The sequence below is a fragment of the Anopheles coluzzii genome, chromosome 2 (assembly GCF_943734685.1).
Source record: "Anopheles coluzzii chromosome 2, AcolN3, whole genome shotgun sequence".
NCBI classification, from domain to species: domain Eukaryota; kingdom Metazoa; phylum Arthropoda; class Insecta; order Diptera; family Culicidae; genus Anopheles; species Anopheles coluzzii.
Window position 1 is genome coordinate 76,040,345 of NC_064670.1, and position 7,505 is coordinate 76,047,849.

Below are 7,505 nucleotides of genomic sequence, written 5' to 3' on the forward strand. Positions count from 1 at the left end.
AGCAGCAGTAGCTGCAGAAGCAGCAGTAGCTGCAGAAGCAGCAGTAGCTGCAGAAGCAGCAGTAGCTGCAGAAGCTGCAGTAGCTGCAGTAGCTGCAGAAGCAGCAGCATCAATGGGAGGTAGTACATCCGCCAATGCTCAGCCAGCGATGATTTCCCGCAGAACAGCCGAAGCAGTGCCACTAGGAGGTACAGCTATGCAGAGCCGCCAAGCAAATCCGCCAGCTTGCGTATCGACCCTTTCCTCAAAACAGAAGAAAATGGATTTGATCCGACTTGTATCGGAGCACTCCATGCTCTGGCAGACCACTGAAAACTTCTATAAAAATACAAGTCAGACTGCCGGAGCATGGGGGGAAATAGCCAGGCACCAAGGTGAGAGGTAGGCAGTGCACGGTATCCCGTATAGCAATAGTATCAAGATACACTGCGTGAACTTTAGGATGCGAATGCAACACAACCTCGTGATTCCTTTCCTTCCTAGCAACTCTCTATTTAACACTATCGGCAGTTAATGATTCACGGTATTTTTACGATTCGCGATTTTGTCGTGATTAGCGTCGATATGTTCTAACTAGATATCTAGCGCGGTTTAAAGTGTCGTCCTGTCGTGTTCTTGTACAAAAATTCGTTTTGTGTTATTTTTTGTTATTAAAAAAATGAAAACTCGCGCCCAAGTACGTGCAGAAGCTGCCGCTGAAGCAATGAGAGCAGAATTAGACGCAGCAGCAACAGCAAAAGCTGCTGAAGCTGCTGAAGCTGCTGAAGCTGCAGAAGCGGCAGACGCATTAGCAGCAGCAAAAGCAGCATTAGCATGCATTAGCTGCAGAAGCAGCAGTAGCTGCAGAAGCAGCAGTAGCTGCAGAAGCAGCAGTAGCTGCAGAAGCAGCAGTAGCGGCAGAAGCTGCAGTAGCTGCAGTAGCTGCAGAAGCAGCCGCATCAATGGGAGGTAGTACATCCGCCAATGCTCAGCCCGCGATGATTTCCCGCAGAACAGCCGAAGCAGTGCCACTAGGAGGTACAGCTATGTAGAGCCGCCAAGCAAATCCGCCAGCTTGCGTATCGACCCTTTCCTCAAAACAGGAGAAAATGGATTTGATCCGACTTGTATCGGAGCACCCCATGCTCTGGCAGACCACTGAAAACTTCTATAAAAATACAAGTCAGACTGCCGGAGCATGGGGGGAAATAGCCAGGCACCAAGGTGAGAGGTAGGCAGCGCACGGTATCCCGTATAGCAATAGTATCAAGATACACTGCGTGAACTTTAGGATGCGAATGCAACACAACCTCGTGATTCCTTTCCTTCCTAGCAACTCTCTATTTAACACTATCGGCAGTTAATGATTCACGGTATTTTTACGATTCGCGATTTTGTCGTGATTAGTGTCGATATGTTCTAACTAGATATCTAGCGCGGTTTAAAGTGTCATCCTGTCGTGTTCTTGTACAAAAATTCGTTTTGTGTTATTTTTTGTTATTAAAAAAATGAAAACTCGCGCCCAAGTACGTGCAGAAGCTGCCGCTGAAGCAATGAGAGCAGAATTAGACGCAGCAGCAACAGCAAAAGCTGCTGAAGCTGCTGAAGCTGCAGAAGCGGCAGACGCATTAGCAGCAGCAAAAGCAGCATTAGCATGCATTAGCTGCAGAAGCTGCAGTAGCTGGAGAAGCAGCAGTAGCTGCAGAAGCAGCAGTAGCTGCAGAAGCTGCAGTAGCTGCAGTAGCTGCAGAAGCAGCAGCATCAATGGGAGGTAGTACATCCGCCAATGCTCAGCCAGCGATGATTTCCCGCAGAACAGCCGAAGCAGTGCCACTAGGAGGTACAGCTATGCAGAGCCGCCAAGCAAATCCGCCAGCTTGCGTATCGACCCTTTCCTCAAAACAGGAGAAAATGGATTTGATCCGACTTGTATCGGAGCACCCCATGCTCTGGCAGACCACTGAAAACTTCTATAAAAATACAAGTCAGACTGCCGGAGCATGGGGGGAAATAGCCAGGCACCAAGGTGTGAGGTAGGCAGCGCACGGTATCCCGTATAGCAATAGTATCAAGATACACTGCGTGAACTTTAGGATGCGAATGCAACACAACCTCGTGATTCCTTTCCTTCCTAGCAACTCTCTATTTAACACTATCGGCAGTTAATGATTCACGGTATTTTTACGATTCGCGATTTTGTCGTGATTAGTGTCGATATGTTCTAACTAGATATCTAGCGCGGTTTAAAGTGTCGTCCTGTCGTGTTCTTGTACAAAAATTCGTTTTGTGTTATTTTTTGTTATTAAAAAAATGAAAACTCGCGCCCAAGTACGTGCAGAAGCTGCCGCTGAAGCAATGAGAGCAGAATTAGACGCAGCAGCAACAGCAAAAGCTGCTGAAGCTGCTGAAGCTGCTGAAGCTGCAGAAGCGGCAGACGCATTAGCAGCAGCAAAAGCAGCATTCGCATGCATTAGCTGCAGAAGCTGCAGTAGCTGCAGAAGCAGCAGTAGCTGCAGAAGCAGCAGTAGCTGCAGAAGCTGCAGTAGCTGCAGTAGCTGCAGAAGCAGCAGCATCAATGGGAGGTAGTACATCCGCCAATGCTCAGCCAGCGATGATTTCCCGCAGAACAGCCGAAGCAGTGCCACTAGGAGGTACAGCTATGTAGAGCCGCCAAGCAAATCCGCCAGCTTGCGTATCGACCCTTTCCTCAAAACAGGAGAAAATGGATTTGATCCGACTTGTATCGGAGCACCCCATGCTCTGGCAGACCACTGAAAACTTCTATAAAAATACAAGTCAGACTGCCGGAGCATGGGGGGAAATAGCCAGGCACCAAGGTGAGAGGTAGGCAGCGCACGGTATCCCGTATAGCAATAGTATCAAGATACACTGCGTGAACTTTAGGATGCGAATGCAACACAACCTCGTGATTCCTTTCCTTCCTAGCAACTCTCTATTTAACACTATCGGCAGTTAATGATTCACGGTATTTTTACGATTCGCGATTTTGTCGTGATTAGCGTCGATATGTTCTAACTAGATATCTAGCGCGGTTTAAAGTGTCGTCCTGTCGTGTTCTTGTACAAAAATTCGTTTTGTGTTATTTTTTGTTATTAAAAAAATGAAAACTCGCGCCCAAGTACGTGCAGAAGCTGCCGCTGAAGCAATGAGAGCAGAATTAGACGCAGCAGCAACAGCAAAAGCTGCTGAAGCTGCTGAAGCTGCTGAAGCTGCAGAAGCGGCAGACGCATTAGCAGCAGCAAAAGCAGCATTAGCATGCATTAGCTGCAGAAGCTGCAGTAGCTGCAGAAGCAGCAGTAGCTGCAGAAGCAGCAGTAGCTGCAGAAGCAGCAGTAGCTGCAGAAGCAGCAGTAGCTGCAGAAGCAGCAGTAGCTGCAGAAGCTGCAGTAGCTGCAGTAGCTGCAGAAGCAGCAGCATCAATGGGAGGTAGTACATCCGCCAATGCTCAGCCAGCGATGATTTCCCGCAGAACAGCCGAAGCAGTGCCACTAGGAGGTACAGCTATGCAGAGCCGCCAAGCAAATCCGCCAGCTTGCGTATCGACCCTTTCCTCAAAACAGGAGAAAATGGATTTGATCCGACTTGTATCGGAGCACCCCATGCTCTGGCAGACCACTGAAAACTTCTATAAAAATACAAGTCAGACTGCCGGAGCATGGGGGGAAATAGCCAGGCACCAAGGTGTGAGGTAGGCAGCGCACGGTATCCCGTATAGCAATAGTATCAAGATACACTGCGTGAACTTTAGGATGCGAATGCAACACAACCTCGTGATTCCTTTCCTTCCTAGCAACTCTCTATTTAACACTATCGGCAGTTAATGATTCACGGTATTTTTACGATCCGCGATTTTGTCGTGATTAGCGACGATATGTTCTAACTAGATATCTAGCGCGGTTTAAAGTGTCGTCCTGTCGTGTTCTTGTACAAAAATTCGTTTTGTGTTATTTTTTGTTATTAAAAAAATGAAAACTCGCGCCCAAGTACGTGCAGAAGCTGCCGCTGAAGCAATGAGAGCAGAATTAGACGCAGCAGCAACAGCAAAAGCTGCTGAAGCTGCTGAAGCTGCTGAAGCTGCAGAAGCGGCAGACGCATTAGCAGCAGCAAAAGCAGCATTAGCATGCATTAGCTGCAGAAGCAGCAGTAGCTGCAGAAGCAGCAGTAGCTGCAGAAGCAGCAGTAGCTGCAGAAGCAGCAGTAGCTGCAGAAGCTGCAGTAGCTGCAGTAGCTGCAGAAGCAGCAGCATCAATGGGAGGTAGTACATCCGCCAATGCTCAGCCAGCGATGATTTCCCGCAGAACAGCCGAAGCAGTGCCACTAGGAGGTACAGCTATGCAGAGCCGCCAAGCAAATCCGCCAGCTTGCGTATCGACCCTTTCCTCAAAACAGGAGAAAATGGATTTGATCCGACTTGTATCGGAGCACCCCATGCTCTGGCAGACCACTGAAAACTTCTATAAAAATACAAGTCAGACTGCCGGAGCATGGGGGAAATAGCCAGGCACCAAGGTGAGAGGTAGGCAGCGCACGGTATCCCGTATAGCAATAGTATCAAGATACACTGCGTGAACTTTAGGATGCGAATGCAACACAACCTCGTGATTCCTTTCCTTCCTAGCAACTCTCTATTTAACACTATCGGCAGTTAATGATTCACAGTATTTTTACGATTCGCGATTTTGTCGTGATTAGCGTCGATATGTTCTAACTAGATATCTAGCGCGATTTAAAGTGTCGTCCTGTCGTGTTCTTGTACAAAAATTCGTTTTGTGTTATTTTTTGTTATTAAAAAAATGAAAACTCGCGCCCAAGTACGTGCAGAAGCTGCCGCTGAAGCAATGAGAGCAGAATTAGACGCAGCAGCAACAGCAAAAGCTGCTGAAGCTGCTGAAGCTGCTGAAGCTGCAGAAGCGGCAGACGCATTAGCAGCAGCAAAAGCAGCATTAGCATGCATTAGCTGCAGAAGCTGCAGTAGCTGCAGAAGCAGCAGTAGCTGCAGAAGCAGCAGTAGCTGCAGAAGCAGCAGTAGCTGCAGAAGCAGCAGTAGCTGCAGAAGCTGCAGTAGCTGCAGTAGCTGCAGAAGCAGCAGCATCAATGGGAGGTAGTACATCCGCCAATGCTCAGCCAGCGATGATTTCCCGCAGAACAGCCGAAGCAGTGCCACTAGGAGGTACAGCTATGCAGAGCCGCCAAGCAAATCCGCCAGCTTGCGTATCGACCCTTTCCTCAAAACAGAAGAAAATGGATTTGATCCGACTTGTATCGGAGCACCCCATGCTCTGGCAGACCACTGAAAACTTCTATAAAAATACAAGTCAGACTGCCGGAGCATGGGGGGAAATAGCCAGGCACCAAGGTGTGAGGTAGGCAGCGCACGGTATCCCGTATAGCAATAGTATCAAGATACACTGCGTGAACTTTAGGATGCGAATGCAACACAACCTCGTGATTCCTTTCCTTCCTAGCAACTCTCTATTTAACACTATCGGCAGTTAATGATTCACGGTATTTTTACGATTCGCGATTTTGTCGTGATTAGCGTCGATATGTTCTAACTAGATATCTAGCGCGGTTTAAAGTGTCGTCCTGTCGTGTTCTTGTACAAAAATTCGTTTTGTGTTATTTTTTGTTATTAAAAAAATGAAAACTCGCGCCCAAGTACGTGCAGAAGCTGCCGCTGAAGCAATGAGAGCAGAATTAGACGCAGCAGCAACAGCAAAAGCTGCTGAAGCTGCTGAAGCTGCTGAAGCTGCAGAAGCGGCAGACGCATTAGCAGCAGCAAAAGCAGCATTAGCATGCATTAGCTGCAGAAGCTGCAGTAGCTGCAGAAGCAGCAGTAGCTGCAGAAGCAGCAGTAGCTGCAGAAGCAGCAGTAGCTGCAGAAGCAGCAGTAGCTGCAGAAGCTGCAGTAGCTGCAGTAGCTGCAGAAGCAGCAGCATCAATGGGAGGTAGTACATCCGCCAATGCTCAGCCAGCGATGATTTCCCGCAGAACAGCCGAAGCAGTGCCACTAGGAGGTACAGCTATGTAGAGCCGCCAAGCAAATCCGCCAGCTTGCGTATCGACCCTTTCCTCAAAACAGGAGAAAATGGATTTGATCCGACTTGTATCGGAGCACCCCATGCTCTGGCAGACCACTGAAAACTTCTATAAAAATACAAGTCAGACTGCCGGAGCATGGGGGGAAATAGCCAGGCACCAAGGTGAGAGGTAGGCAGTGCACGGTATCCCGTATAGCAATAGTATCAAGATACACTGCGTGAACTTTAGGATGCGAATGCAACACAACCTCATGATTCCTTTCCTTCCTAGCAACTCTCTATTTAACACTATCGGCAGTTAATGATTCACGGTATTTTTACGATTCGCGATTTTGTCGTGATTAGCGTCGATATGTTCTAACTAGATATCTAGCGCGGTTTAAAGTGTCGTCCTGTCGTGTTCTTGTACAAAAATACGTTTTGTGTTATTTTTTGTTATTAAAAAAATGAAAACTCGCGCCCAAGTACGTGCAGAAGCTGCCGCTGAAGCAATGAGAGCAGAATTAGACGCAGCAGCAACAGCAAAAGCTGCTGAAGCTGCAGAAGCGGCAGACGCATTAGCAGCAGCAAAAGCAGCATTAGCATGCATTAGCTGCAGAAGCAGCAGTAGCTGCAGAAGCAGCAGTAGCTGCAGAAGCAGCAGTAGCTGCAGAAGCAGCAGTAGCTGCAGAAGCAGCAGTAGCTGCAGAAGCAGCAGTAGCTGCAGAAGCAGCAGTAGCTGCAGAAGCAGCAGTAGCTGCAGAAGCAGCAGTAGCTGCAGTAGCTGCAGAAGCAGCAGCATCAATGGGAGGTAGTACATCCGCCAATGCTCAGCCAGCGATGATTTCCCGCAGAACAGCCGAAGCAGTGCCACTAGGAGGTACAGCTATGCAGAGCCGCCAAGCAAATCCGCCAGCTTGCGTATCGACCCTTTCCTCAAAACAGGAGAAAATGGATTTGATCCGACTTGTATCGGAGCACCCCATGCTCTGGCAGACCACTGAAAACTTCTATAAAAATACAAGTCAGACTGCCGGAGCATGGGGGGAAATAGCCAGGCACCAAGGTGTGAGGTAGGCAGCGCACGGTATCCCGTATAGCAATAGTATCAAGATACACTGCGTGAACTTTAGGATGCGAATGCAACACAACCTCGTGATTCCTTTCCTTCCTAGCAACTCTCTATTTAACACTATCGGCAGTTAATGATTCACGGTATTTTTACGATCCGCGATTTTGTCGTGATTAGCGTCGATATGTTCTAACTAGATATCTAGCGCGGTTTAAAGTGTCGTCCTGTCGTGTTCTTGTACAAAAATTCGTTTTGTGTTATTTTTTGTTATTAAAAAAATGAAAACTCGCGCCCAAGTACGTGCAGAAGCTGCCGCTGAAGCAATGAGAGCAGAATTAGACGCAGCAGCAACAGCAAAAGCTGCTGAAGCTGCTGAAGCTGCAGAAGCGGCAGACGCATTAGCAGCAGCAAAA